At 41.4% G+C, this 12570-nt stretch overlaps 2 non-coding genes across 2 annotated transcripts; both read right to left on the reverse strand.

The window, feature by feature from the left end:
* Positions 1–144: 144 nt before the first annotated feature.
* TRNAR-CCU (transfer RNA arginine (anticodon CCU)) lies at positions 145–217 on the reverse strand. The gene has a single exon. It is a non-coding gene; the product is annotated as a tRNA-Arg (tRNA).
* Positions 218–4705: 4488 nt separating this feature from the next.
* TRNAR-CCU (transfer RNA arginine (anticodon CCU)) lies at positions 4706–4778 on the reverse strand. The gene has a single exon. It is a non-coding gene; the product is annotated as a tRNA-Arg (tRNA).
* Between the last annotated feature and the right edge of the window lie 7792 nt (positions 4779–12570).

Here is a 12570-nt window from a genome sequence, read left to right on the forward strand (position 1 = left end):
GAAGGCAAATGTTTTTGAGTTCCAGCACTTGTGTTTTGAAGGTAGATTGATGTTCCATAGCTGCAAAGTCTATGTAATGCAAGGGCTGAATTGTGTGGTTTTGCTTTGAAAATGTAAAAGTTGAGAACTGAATGTACAGAGTTTCACCCCAGATGGGACTTGAACCCACAATCCCTGGCTTAGGAGGCCAGTGCCTTATCCATTAGGCCACTGGGGCCATGTTGACACTGCTCTCCCCTGTCCTCCAAATACAAGATCCACTCCCCATAATGTGGTCTCTACCGCAGTTTAAGTCTATGGAATCACTTATACAAATACATTCACAACAAGCAATCCATGGATAACTCCCCTCTCTTTAAAGTCCTTACAACTATTCAAATATCTAATTTACCCTCACCTGGAAGAACAACACAATGCAGACGCTAAACTCTCCTAACTTCACTTCACATGTCACAACAAAATGCCCACTGCTCGAGCCATCAGGAAACATCAAGGCAGCTCAAGGAATACACCTGCACTTGCAGTTCCAACAACATCAACCAGGACTAGCATTTACTTCTTCTGATATACATATTTATAGAGAGATTTTTAATGATCGGTGCTTAGCTGAAAGGAGATACTTATGGCAAAAGGTTGACTTTTTGCACACTGTAGATCATTACTGGAAAGATAGACTCTATCTGCATATTTACACATCATTTTTAATATGACTCAGAAATGTCATGCCTTTTTTTGAACAAATTATTACATGGTTTGTGAGAACGTCTAATTCAGCACTACAGCGTCTGCTTACATTCTCCATGCCTGAAAACATAATCTTCCATATGAAACAACAAAAGACTAGGAATTTTTTGTTTTTTTTGAGTGATGGCATTGAAATGTGCAGTAAGAAATAAAGTACCTTTGTCATACATAAAAAGAATAACGCAAGTCACCTCCGAGTTCATTCACCCCACAGAGGAATTCTGTCTTCGCCCACTTTCCTCCATGTGATCACTAAGCTACTCCACAACTTGCAATACCTTTACAACATACGACAGGGTGTGTTTTATCCCACACATCCATTCAAACATATATCTTTTCTGCTCAGACATAAAACAAGCACATTTCTCCATTCCTATCCTAGCAGTGGAGAAAATACTCTGCTGTGGTACTTGAACAGGTGGCGGAGTAAAGTTTGTTGGAATTGGTTATTTTATCAGCACGCTTCAGTGCTAATGTTGTTAAGAAGGAATACGCTTAGGAAACTAGATAAACATCTCCAAAATACATCTTCTTCCACCCCAGAAAGAACTCAAACCCACAATCTCTTTGTGAGTATTTGACTGCCTTACCCATTAGGCCAACGGGGTTGCACAAGAGTGCTGTTAACCAATAGCTACAAACACTTTCTAAAAATACGACACATATTCTACATGTTTGTCGCTCCCACTCAGGTATAAAAGAAGTTCATATCACCTTTAAAGAGTCCCCAGCTGTGGTGATTAAAGTTTGAAATGGCTGCATTTAAGGGAACTAGTTAATCCATCATGCTTCAGTCCCACTGTTCTTACGAGTGAAGGACCTGGTGTGGCAGACTCCTACGATATAATTTGGCCATCTTGTTTGTTCACAATATATGCACTCTTAAGGGAACAACAGGTAGTACTAACAAAGTATTACAATCTGCACCAAATGTATGCTCTAGGTTTGGAAAATTAGAGTTGGGCAAGGCTAAAACTAAACGTCTGCCTTGGCCCTTAGTTGGCATGGCAAATTTTCAAAATAGAGAGAGGACAAGCATCCCAGGCAGTGTCCCAATATCTCTCTAATGTCCTTGTTGAAACCAAAGGTTGTTAAACAGGACATACAATCTACATCAACTAAAAGCAGACAAGTAAAGCTGCCTTTCACAGGTGTCCCATCAACTTCTCAGTCTAACAACACCCCGGGTGTTTTGAAAAATCTATTTAACTGCCATCATTCAAACACCACCCTGCCCTCCCTAAACTCAGTTTGGTTTCTAAGACTAGGGGCCCAGCGATAGTAGCGTAAAATAAGGTGCACTGTCTTCCCATCTGCTGCACTTTTTTCGAGAAATACTTCTTTATCAACATAGCAGTTTCACATGGTATTTTTATTTATTCAACAGTTTATACATTCAAGTGGTAAAATAAGTAGATGTTTTAATGCTAAATGAGAGACTGCCTGCGAGTGCTATCCAAAGGAGGACATAAAAAATGTATAGCCAGAAAGGTGGGTTGAAATCCCATTCTCCAGACTGGGCCCAAGAGTAGGATATGTAGGCAAATGTTTTTGAGTTCCAGCACTTGTGTTTTGAAGGTAGATTGATGTTCCATAGCTGCAAAGTCTATATAAAGCAAGGGCTGAATTGTGTGGTTTGTGCTTTGAAAATGTAAAAGTCAAGAGCTGAATGTACAGAGTTTCACCCCAGATGGGACTTGAACCCACAATCCCTGCCGTAGGAGGCCAGTTCCTTATCAATTAGGCCACTGGGGCCATGTTGACACTGCTCTCCCCTGTCCTCCAAATACAACATCCACTCCCCATCATGTGGTCTCTACCGCAGTTTAAGTCTATGGAATCACTTATACAATACATTCACAACAAGCAATCCATGGATAACTCCCCTCTCTTTAAAGTCCTTACAACTATTCAAATATCTAATATACCCTCACCTGGAAGAACAACACAATGCGGACGCTAAACTCTCCTAACTTCACTTCACATGTCACAACAAAATGCCCACTGCTCGAGCCATCAGGAAACATCAAGGCAGCTCAAGGAATACACCTGCACTTGCAGTTCCAACAACATCAACCAGAACTAGCATTTCCTTCTTCTGATATACATATTTATACAGAGATTTTTAGTGATCGGTGCTTAGCTGAAAGGAGATACTTATGGCAAAAGGTTTACTTTTTGCACACTGTAGATCATTACTGGAAAGATAGACTCTATCTGCATATTTACACATCATTTTTAATATGACTCAGAAATGTCATGCCTTTTTTTGAACAAATTATTACATGGTTTGTGAGAACGTCTAATTCAGCACTACAGCTTCTGCTTTCATTCTCCATGCCTGAAAACATAATCTTCCATATGAAACAACAAAAGACTAGAATTTTTTTGTTTCTTTTGAGTGATGGCATTGAAATGTGCAGTAAGAAATAAAGTACCTTTGTCATACATAAAAAGGATAACGCAAGTCACCTCCGAGTTCATTCACCCCACAGAGGAATTCTGTCTTGGCCCACTTTCCTCTATATGATCACTAAGCTACTCCACAACTTGCAATACCTTTACAACATACGACAGGGTGTGTTTTATCCCACACATACATTCAAACATATATCTTTTCTGCTCAGACATAAAACAAGCACATTTCTCCATTCCTATCCTAGCAGTGCAGAAAATGCTCTGCTGTGGTACTTGAACAGGTGGCGGAGTAAAGTTTGTTGGAATTGGTTATTCTATCAGCACGCTTCAGTGCTAATGTTGTTAAGAAGGAAGACCCTTAGGAAACTAGATAAACATCTCCAAAATACATCTTCTTCCACCCCAGAAAGAACTCAAACCCACAATCCCTTTGTGAGTATTTGACTGCCTTACCCATTAGGCAAACGGGGTTGCACAGGAGTGCTGTTAATCAATAGCTACAAACACTTTCTAAAAATATGACACATATTCTACATGTTTGTCGCTCCCACTCAGGTATAAAAGAAGTTCATATCACATTTAAAGAGTCCCCAGCTGTGGTGATTAAACTTTGAAATGTCTGCATTTAAGGGAACTAGTTAATCCATCATGCTTCAGTCCCACTGTTCTTACGAGTGAAGGACCTGATGTGGCAGACTCCTACGAAATAATTTGGCCATCTTGTTTGTTCACAAAATATGCACTCTTAAGGGAACAACAGGTAGTACTAACAAAGTATTACAATCTGCACCAAATGTATGCTCTAGGTTTGGAAAATTAGAGTTGGGCAAGGCTAAAACTAAACGTCTGCCTTGGCCCTTAGTTGGCATGGCAAATTTTCAAAATAGAGAGAGGACAAGCATCCCAGGCAGTGTCCCAATATCTCTCTAATGTCCTTGTTGAAACCAAAGGTTGTTAAACAGGACATACATTCTACATCAACTAAAAACAGACAAGTAAAGCTGCCTTTCACAGGTGTCCCATGAACTTCTCAGTCTAACAACACCCTGGGTGTTTTGAAAAATCAATTTAACTGCCATCATTGAAACACCACCCTGCCCTCCCTAAACTCAGTTTGGTTTCTAACGCTAGGGGCCCAGCGATAGTAGCATAAAAGAGGGTGCACTGTCTTCCCATCTGCTGCACTTTTTTCGAGAAATACTTCTTTATCAACATAGCAGTTTCACATGGTATTTTTATTTATTCAACAGTTTATACATTCAAGTGGTGAAATAAGTACGTTTTAATGCTAAATGGGAGACTGCCTGCGAGTGCTATCCAAAGGAGGACATAAAAAATGTATAGCCAGAAAGGTGGGTTGAAATCCCATTCTCCAGACTGGGCCCAAGAGTAGGATATGTAGGCAAATGTTTTTGAGTTCCAGCACTTGTGTTTTGAAGGTAGATTGATGTTCCATAGCTGCAAAGTCTATGTAAAGCAAGGGCTGAATTGTGTGGTTTGTGCTTTGAAAATGTAAAAGTCAAGAGCTGAATGTACAGAGTTTCACCCCAGATGGGACTTGAACCCACAATCCCTGGCTTAGGAGGCCAGTGCCTTATCCATTAGGCTACTGGGGCCATGTTGACACTGCTCTCCCCTGTCCTCCAAATACAAGATCCACTCCCCATCATGTGGTCTCTACCGCAGTTTAAGTCTATGGAATCACTTATACAATACATTCACAACAAGCAATCCATGGATAACTCCCCTCTCTTTAAAGTCCTTACAACTATTCAAATATCTAATTTACCCTCACCTGGAAGAACAACACAATGCGGACGCTAAACTCTCCTAACTTTCCTTCACATGTCACAACAAAATGCCCACTGCTCGAGCCATCAGGAAACGTCAAGGTAGCTCAAGGAATACACCTGCACTTGCAGTTCCAACAACATCAACCAGAACTAGCATTTCCTTCTTCTGATATACATATTTATACAGAGATTTTTAATGATCGGTGCTTAGCTGAAAGGAGATACTTATGGCAAAAAGTTTACTTTTTGCACACTGTAGATCATTACTGGAAAGATAGACTCTATCTGCATATTTACACATCATTTTTAATATGACTCAGAAATGTCATGCCTTTTTTTGAACAAATTATTACATGGTTTGTGAGAACGTCTAATTCAGCACTACAGCTTCTGCTTTCATTCTCCATGCCTGAAAACATAATCTTCCATATAAAACAACAAAAGACTAGGAATTTTTTGTTTTTTTTGAGTGATGGCATTGAAATGTGCAGTAAGAAATAAAGTACCTTTGTCATACATAAAAAGGATAACGCAAGTCACCTCCAAGTTCATTCACCCCACAGAGGAATTCTGTCTTCGCCCACTTTCCTCTATATGATCACTAAGCTACTCCACAACTTGCAATACCTTTACAACATACGACAGGGTGTGTTTTATCCCACATATCCATTCAAACATATATCTTTTCTGCTCAGACATAAAACAAGCACATTTCTCCATTCCTATCCTAGCAGTGGAGAAAATGCTCAGATGTGGTACTTGAACAGGTGGCGGAGTAAAGTTTGCTGGAATTGGTTATTTTACCAGCACGCTTCAGTGCTAATGTTGTTTAGAAGGAAGACCCTTTGGAAACTAGATAAACATTTCCTTTCACCCCAGAAAGAACTCAAACCCACAATCCCTTTGTGAGTATTTGACTGCCTTACCCATTAGGCCAACCAGGTTGCACAGGAGTGCTGTTAATCAATAGCTACAAACACTTTCTAAAAATATGACACATATTCTACATGTTTGTCGCTCCCACTCAGGTATAAAAGAAGTTCATATCACCTTTAAAGAGTCCCCAGCCGTGGTGAATAAAGTTTGAAATGTCTGCATTTAAGGGAACTAGTTATTCCATCATGCTTCAGTCCCACTGTTCTTACGAGTGAAGGACCTGGTGTGGCAGACTCCTACGAAATAATTTGGCCATCTTGTTTGTTCACAATATATGCACTCTTAAGGGAACAACAGGTAGTACTAACAAAGTATTACAATCTGCACCAAATGTATGCTCTAGGTTTGGAAAATTAGAGTTGGGCAAGGCTAAAACTAAACGTCTGCATTGGCCCTTAGTTGGCATGGCAAATTTTCAAAATAGAGAGAGGACAAGCATCCCAGGCAGTGTCCCAATATCTCTCTAACGTCCTTGTTGAAACCAAAGGTTGTGAAACAGGACATACAATCTACATCAACTAAAAACAGACAAGTAAAGCTGCCTTTCACAGGTGTCCCATCAACTTCTCAGTCTAACAACACCCCGGCTGTATTGAAAAATCTATTTAACTGCCATCATTGAAACACCACCCTGCCCTCCTAAACTCAGTTTGGTTTCTAAGACTAGGGGCCCAGCGATAGTTGCAGAAAATAGGGTGCACTGTCTTCCCATCTGCTGCACTTTTTTCGAGAAATACTTCTTTATCAACATAGCAGTTTCACATGGTATTTTCATTTATTCAACAGTTTATACATTCAAGTGGTGAAAGAAGTACATGTTTTAATGCTAAATGGGAGACTGCCGGCGAGTGCTATCCAAAGGAGGACATAAAAAATGTATAGCCAGAAAGGTGGGTTGAAATCCCATTCTCCAGACTGGGCCCAAGAGTAGGATATGTAGGCAAATGTTTTTGAGTTCCAGCACTTGTGTTTTGAAGGTAGATTGATGTTCCATAGCTGCAAAGTCTATGTAAAGCAAGGGCTGAATTGTGTGGTTTGTGCTTTGAAAATGTAAAAGTCAATAGCTGAATGTACAGAGTTTCACCCAAGATGGGACTTGAACCCACAATCCCTGGCTTAGGAGGCCAGGGCCTTATCCATTAGGCCACTGGGGCCATGTTGACACTGCTCGCCCCTGTCCTCCAAATACAAGATCCACTCCCCATCATGTGGTCTCTACCGCAGTTTAAGTCTATGGAATCACTTATACAATACATTCACAACAAGCAATCCATGGATAACTCCCCTCTCTTTAAAGTCCTTACAACTATTCAAATATCTAATTTACCCTCACCTGGAAGAACAACACAATGCGGACGCTAAACTCTCCTAACTTCACTTCACATGTCACAACAAAATGCCCACTGCTCGAGCCATCAGGAAACATCAAGGCAGCTCAAGGAATACACCTGCACTTGCAGTTCCAACAACATCAACCAGGACTAGCATTTACTTCTTCTGATATACATATTTATAGAGAGATTTTTAATGATCGGTGCTTAGCTGAAAGGAGATACTTATGGCAAAAGGTTTACTTTTTGCACACTGTAGATCAGTGGTTCCCAATCTGTGCGCCGCGGCTCGCTGGTGCGCCATCAAAACTAGCCAGGGGCGCCGCACACAGTTTGGGAACCACTGAGCTATTTATAGCCCTTGGGCCAGTTCGTACAAAATAAAACTACTCAGTTGTAGCAGCTCTTTTTTAATTTTGTCCTTGACCGCCCTCTGGTGGTTAAACACAAATAAAGGGATTCTACATTTCACAATATTTAAACAGTTATGTTATAACTACATAAAAATGAGACCTGCCCATTTTACTAGGGTTACCGTCAACCAATATTTTCCCCTTACTAAAAAACCCTATGCATGCTGTAATTAAACAACTGTTACATTTTTATTTTTTACAGTTATATATAGAATTACAATACCTTCATTGGCGTCATCCCAATTCTTTTCAGGGAGAAAAATGGATGTACTCCCTAGGCCAGGCTTACATCCCCCACCCGCCAACAAAAAGTAACATAATGGGGAGCCGCAGCCAGTGGCCAATAGATCAAGGGAGCCGTGGGTCGAAAATGTTTGGGAACCACTGCTGTAGATCATTACTGGAAAGATAGACTCTATCTGCATATTTACACATCATTTTTAATATGACTCAGAAATGTCATGCCTTTTTTTGAACAAATTATTACATGGTTTGTGAGAACGTCTAATTCAGCACTACAGCGTCTGCTTACATTCTCCATGCCTGAAAACATAATCTTCCATATGAAACAACAAAAGACTAGGAATTTTTTGTTTTTTTTGAGTGATGGCATTGAAATGTGCAGTAAGAAATAAAGTACCTTTGTCATACATAAAAAGAATAACGCAAGTCACCTCCGAGTTCATTCACCCCACAGAGGAATTCTGTCTTCGCCCACTTTCCTCCATGTGATCACTAAGCTACTCCACAACTTGCAATACCTTTACAACATACGACAGGGTGTGTTTTATCCCACACATCCATTCAAACATATATCTTTTCTGCTCAGACATAAAACAAGCACATTTCTCCATTCCTATCCTAGCAGTGGAGAAAATACTCTGCTGTGGTACTTGAACAGGTGGCGGAGTAAAGTTTGTTGGAATTGGTTATTTTATCAGCACGCTTCAGTGCTAATGTTGTTAAGAAGGAATACGCTTAGGAAACTAGATAAACATCTCCAAAATACATCTTCTTCCACCCCAGAAAGAACTCAAACCCACAATCTCTTTGTGAGTATTTGACTGCCTTACCCATTAGGCCAACGGGGTTGCACAAGAGTGCTGTTAACCAATAGCTACAAACACTTTCTAAAAATACGACACATATTCTACATGTTTGTCGCTCCCACTCAGGTATAAAAGAAGTTCATATCACCTTTAAAGAGTCCCCAGCTGTGGTGATTAAAGTTTGAAATGGCTGCATTTAAGGGAACTAGTTAATCCATCATGCTTCAGTCCCACTGTTCTTACGAGTGAAGGACCTGGTGTGGCAGACTCCTACGATATAATTTGGCCATCTTGTTTGTTCACAATATATGCACTCTTAAGGGAACAACAGGTAGTACTAACAAAGTATTACAATCTGCACCAAATGTATGCTCTAGGTTTGGAAAATTAGAGTTGGGCAAGGCTAAAACTAAACGTCTGCCTTGGCCCTTAGTTGGCATGGCAAATTTTCAAAATAGAGAGAGGACAAGCATCCCAGGCAGTGTCCCAATATATCTCTAATGTCCTTGTTGAAACCAAAGGTTGTTAAACAGGACATACAATCTACATCAACTAAAAGCAGACAAGTAAAGCTGCCTTTCACAGGTGTCCCATCAACTTCTCAGTCTAACAACACCCCGGGTGTTTTGAAAAATCTATTTAACTGCCATCATTCAAACACCACCCTGCCCTCCCTAAACTCAGTTTGGTTTCTAAGACTAGGGGCCCAGCGATAGTAGCATAAAATAGGGTGCACTGTCTTCCCATCTGCTGCACTTTTTTCGAGAAATACTTCTTTATCAACATAGCAGTTTCACATGGTATTTTTATTTATTCAACAGTTTATACATTCAAGTGGTGAAATAAGTACATGTTTTCATGCTAAATGGGAGACTGCCTGTGAGTGCTATCCAAAGGAGGACATAAAAAATGTATAGCCAGAAAGGTGGGTTGAAATCCCATTCTCCAGACTGGGCCCAAGAGAAGGATATGTAGGCAAATGTTTTTGAGTTCCAGCACTTGTGTTTTGAAGGTAGATTGATGTTCCATAGCTGCAAAGTCTATGTAAAGCAAGGGCTGAATTGTGTGGTTTGTGCTTTGAAAATGTAAAAGTCGAGAGCTGAATGTACAGAGTTTCACCCCAGATGGGACTTGAACCCACAATCCCCGGCTTAGGAGGCCAGTGCCTTATCCATTAGTCCACTGGGGTCATGTTGACACTGCTCTCTCCTGTCCTCCAAATACAAGATCCACTCCCCATCATGTGGTCTCTTCCGCAGTTTAAGTCTATGGAATCACTTATACAATACATTCACAACAAGCAATCCATGGATAACTCCCCTCTCTTTAAAGTCCTTACAACTATTCAAATATCTAATTTACCCTCACCTGGAACAACAACACAATGCGGACTCTAAACTCTCCTAACTTCACTTCACATGTCACAAAATGCCCACTGCTCGAGCCATCAGGAAACATCAAGGCAGCTCAAGAAATACACCTGCACTTGCAGTTACAACAACATCAACGAGAACTAGCATTTCCTTCTTCTGATATACATATTTATAGAGAGATTTTTAGTGATCAGTGCTTAGCTGAAAGGAGATACTTATGGCAAAAGGTTTACTTTTTGCACACTGTAGATCATTACTGGAAAGATAGACTCTATCTGCATATTTACACATCATTTTTAATATGACTCAGAAATGTCATGCCTTTTCTTGAACAAATTATTACATGGTTTGTGAGAACGTCTAATTCAGCACTACAGCTTCTGCTTTCATTCTCCATGCCTGAAAACATAATCTTCCATATGAAACAACAAAAGACTAGGAATTTTTTGTTTTTTTTGAGTGATGGCATTGAAATGTGCAGTAAGAAATAAAGTACCTTTGTCATACATAAAAAGAATAACGCAAGTCACCTCCGAGTTCATTCACCCCACAGAGGAATTCTGTCTTCGGCCACTTTCCTCTATGTGATCACTAAGCTACTCCACAACTTGCAATACCTTTACAACATACGACAGGGTATGTTTTATCCCACTGTTAGAAATGGGGTCTTTGGTTGACAGTCAGGTTACCCCCTGTTCAAGCAAGGACCCTCACTCTAGTTAGGATAAAAGAGAATCACCCTCAGCTAACCCCTGCTTACCCCCTTGGTAGCTTGGCAGAGCAGTAGGCTTAACCTCAGAGTGCTGGGCGTAAAGTATTTGTACCAACACACACAGTAACTTAATGAAAACACTACAAAATGACACAACACCAGTTTAGAAAAATAGGAAATATTTATCTAGACAAAACAAGACCAAAACGACAAAAATCCAACATACACAAGTCAAGTTATGATTTTTTAAAGGTTTAAAATAAAAAGAGTCTTTAGGTAGTTGTAACAACACACTAGCGCTGCTAGCGTGAAAATGTACCTGATTTGCGGCAAAAATAACCCCGCACGGGCGGTGTGCGTCGAAAATAACCCTGCACGGGTATATGCGTTGAAAACAGCTCGGCACGGCGAGGCGCGTCGAAAAAGCCAGCCACGCGACGGTCCGAAAGTCCCGCGGCGCTGGTTGCGATCTCTCAGCCTTCGTCAGCGATGCTGCGCGTCGTTTCTCCTGCTCCGGGCGTCGATTCTCCGGTCGCGTTTCCTGCGGCGTCGTTTCTCAGCTGCGGAGCCGGCGTCGCGTCGTTTTCTCAGCCGCGATCGGATTCGCGTCGATCTTTTCTCCGCACGGTGCGCGGTGCGTGTATTTTTGTCCTTAGGCTGCCAGCCTCTCCTTTCAGGGTCCCAGGAACTGGAAGGGCACCACAGAGCAGAGTAGGGGTCTCTCCAGAGACTCCAGGTGCTGGCAGGAAGAAGTCTTTGCTATCCCTGAGACTTCAACAACAGGAGGCAAGCTCTACATCAAGCCCTTGGAGATTTCTTCTTCAAGATGGAAGGCACACAAAGTCCAGTCTTTGCCCTCTTACTCTGGCAGAAGCAGCACTGCAGGAAAGCTCCACAAAGCACAGTCACAGGCAGGGCAGCACTTGTTCCTCAGCGATCAGCTCTTCTCCAGGCAGAGGTTCCTCTTGATTCCAGAAGTGTTTCTAAAGTTTGTAAGTTTGGGTGCCCTTCTTATACCCATTTTAGTCTTTGAAGTCACCTTCCTTCAAAGGGGACTCACACCTTCTTGTGAAATCCTGCCTTGCCCAGGCAAGGCCTCAGACACACACCAGGGGGTTGGAGACAGCATTGTCAGAGGCAGGCACAGTCCTTTCAGATGAGAGTGACCACTCCACCCCTCCCTCCTAGCAGAGATGGCTAATCAGGAAATGCAGATCACACCCCAGCTCCCTTTGTGTCACTGTCTGGTGTGAGGTGAAAAACAACCCAACTGTCAAACTGACCCAGACAGGGAATCCACAAACAAGGCAGAGTCACAGAATGGTTTAAGCAAGAAAATGCTCACTTTCTAAAAGTGGCATTTTCAAACGCACAATCTCAAAATCAACTTTACTAAAAGATGTATTTTTAAATTGTGAGTTCAGGGATCCCAAACTCCACCTGTCCATCTACTCTCTAGGGGAATCTACACTTTAATCATTTTTAAAGGTAGCCCCCATATTATCCTATGAGAGAGAGACAGACCTTGCAACAGTGAAAACGAAATTGGCAGTATTTCACTGTCAGGACATATAAACCACATTACTATATGTCCTACCTTATCCATACACTGCACCCTGCCCTTGGGGCTACCTAGGGCCTACCTTAGGGGTGCCTTACATGTAGGGAAAGGGAAGGTTTAGACCTGGCAAGTGGGTACACTTGCCAAGTCGACTTTACAGTGTAAAAATACACACACAGACACTGCAGTGGCAGGTCTGAGACATGATTACAGAGCTACTTATGTGGGTGGCACAACCAG

The sequence above is a fragment of the Pleurodeles waltl genome, chromosome 7 (assembly GCF_031143425.1).
Source record: "Pleurodeles waltl isolate 20211129_DDA chromosome 7, aPleWal1.hap1.20221129, whole genome shotgun sequence".
Classification (NCBI taxonomy): domain Eukaryota; kingdom Metazoa; phylum Chordata; class Amphibia; order Caudata; family Salamandridae; genus Pleurodeles; species Pleurodeles waltl.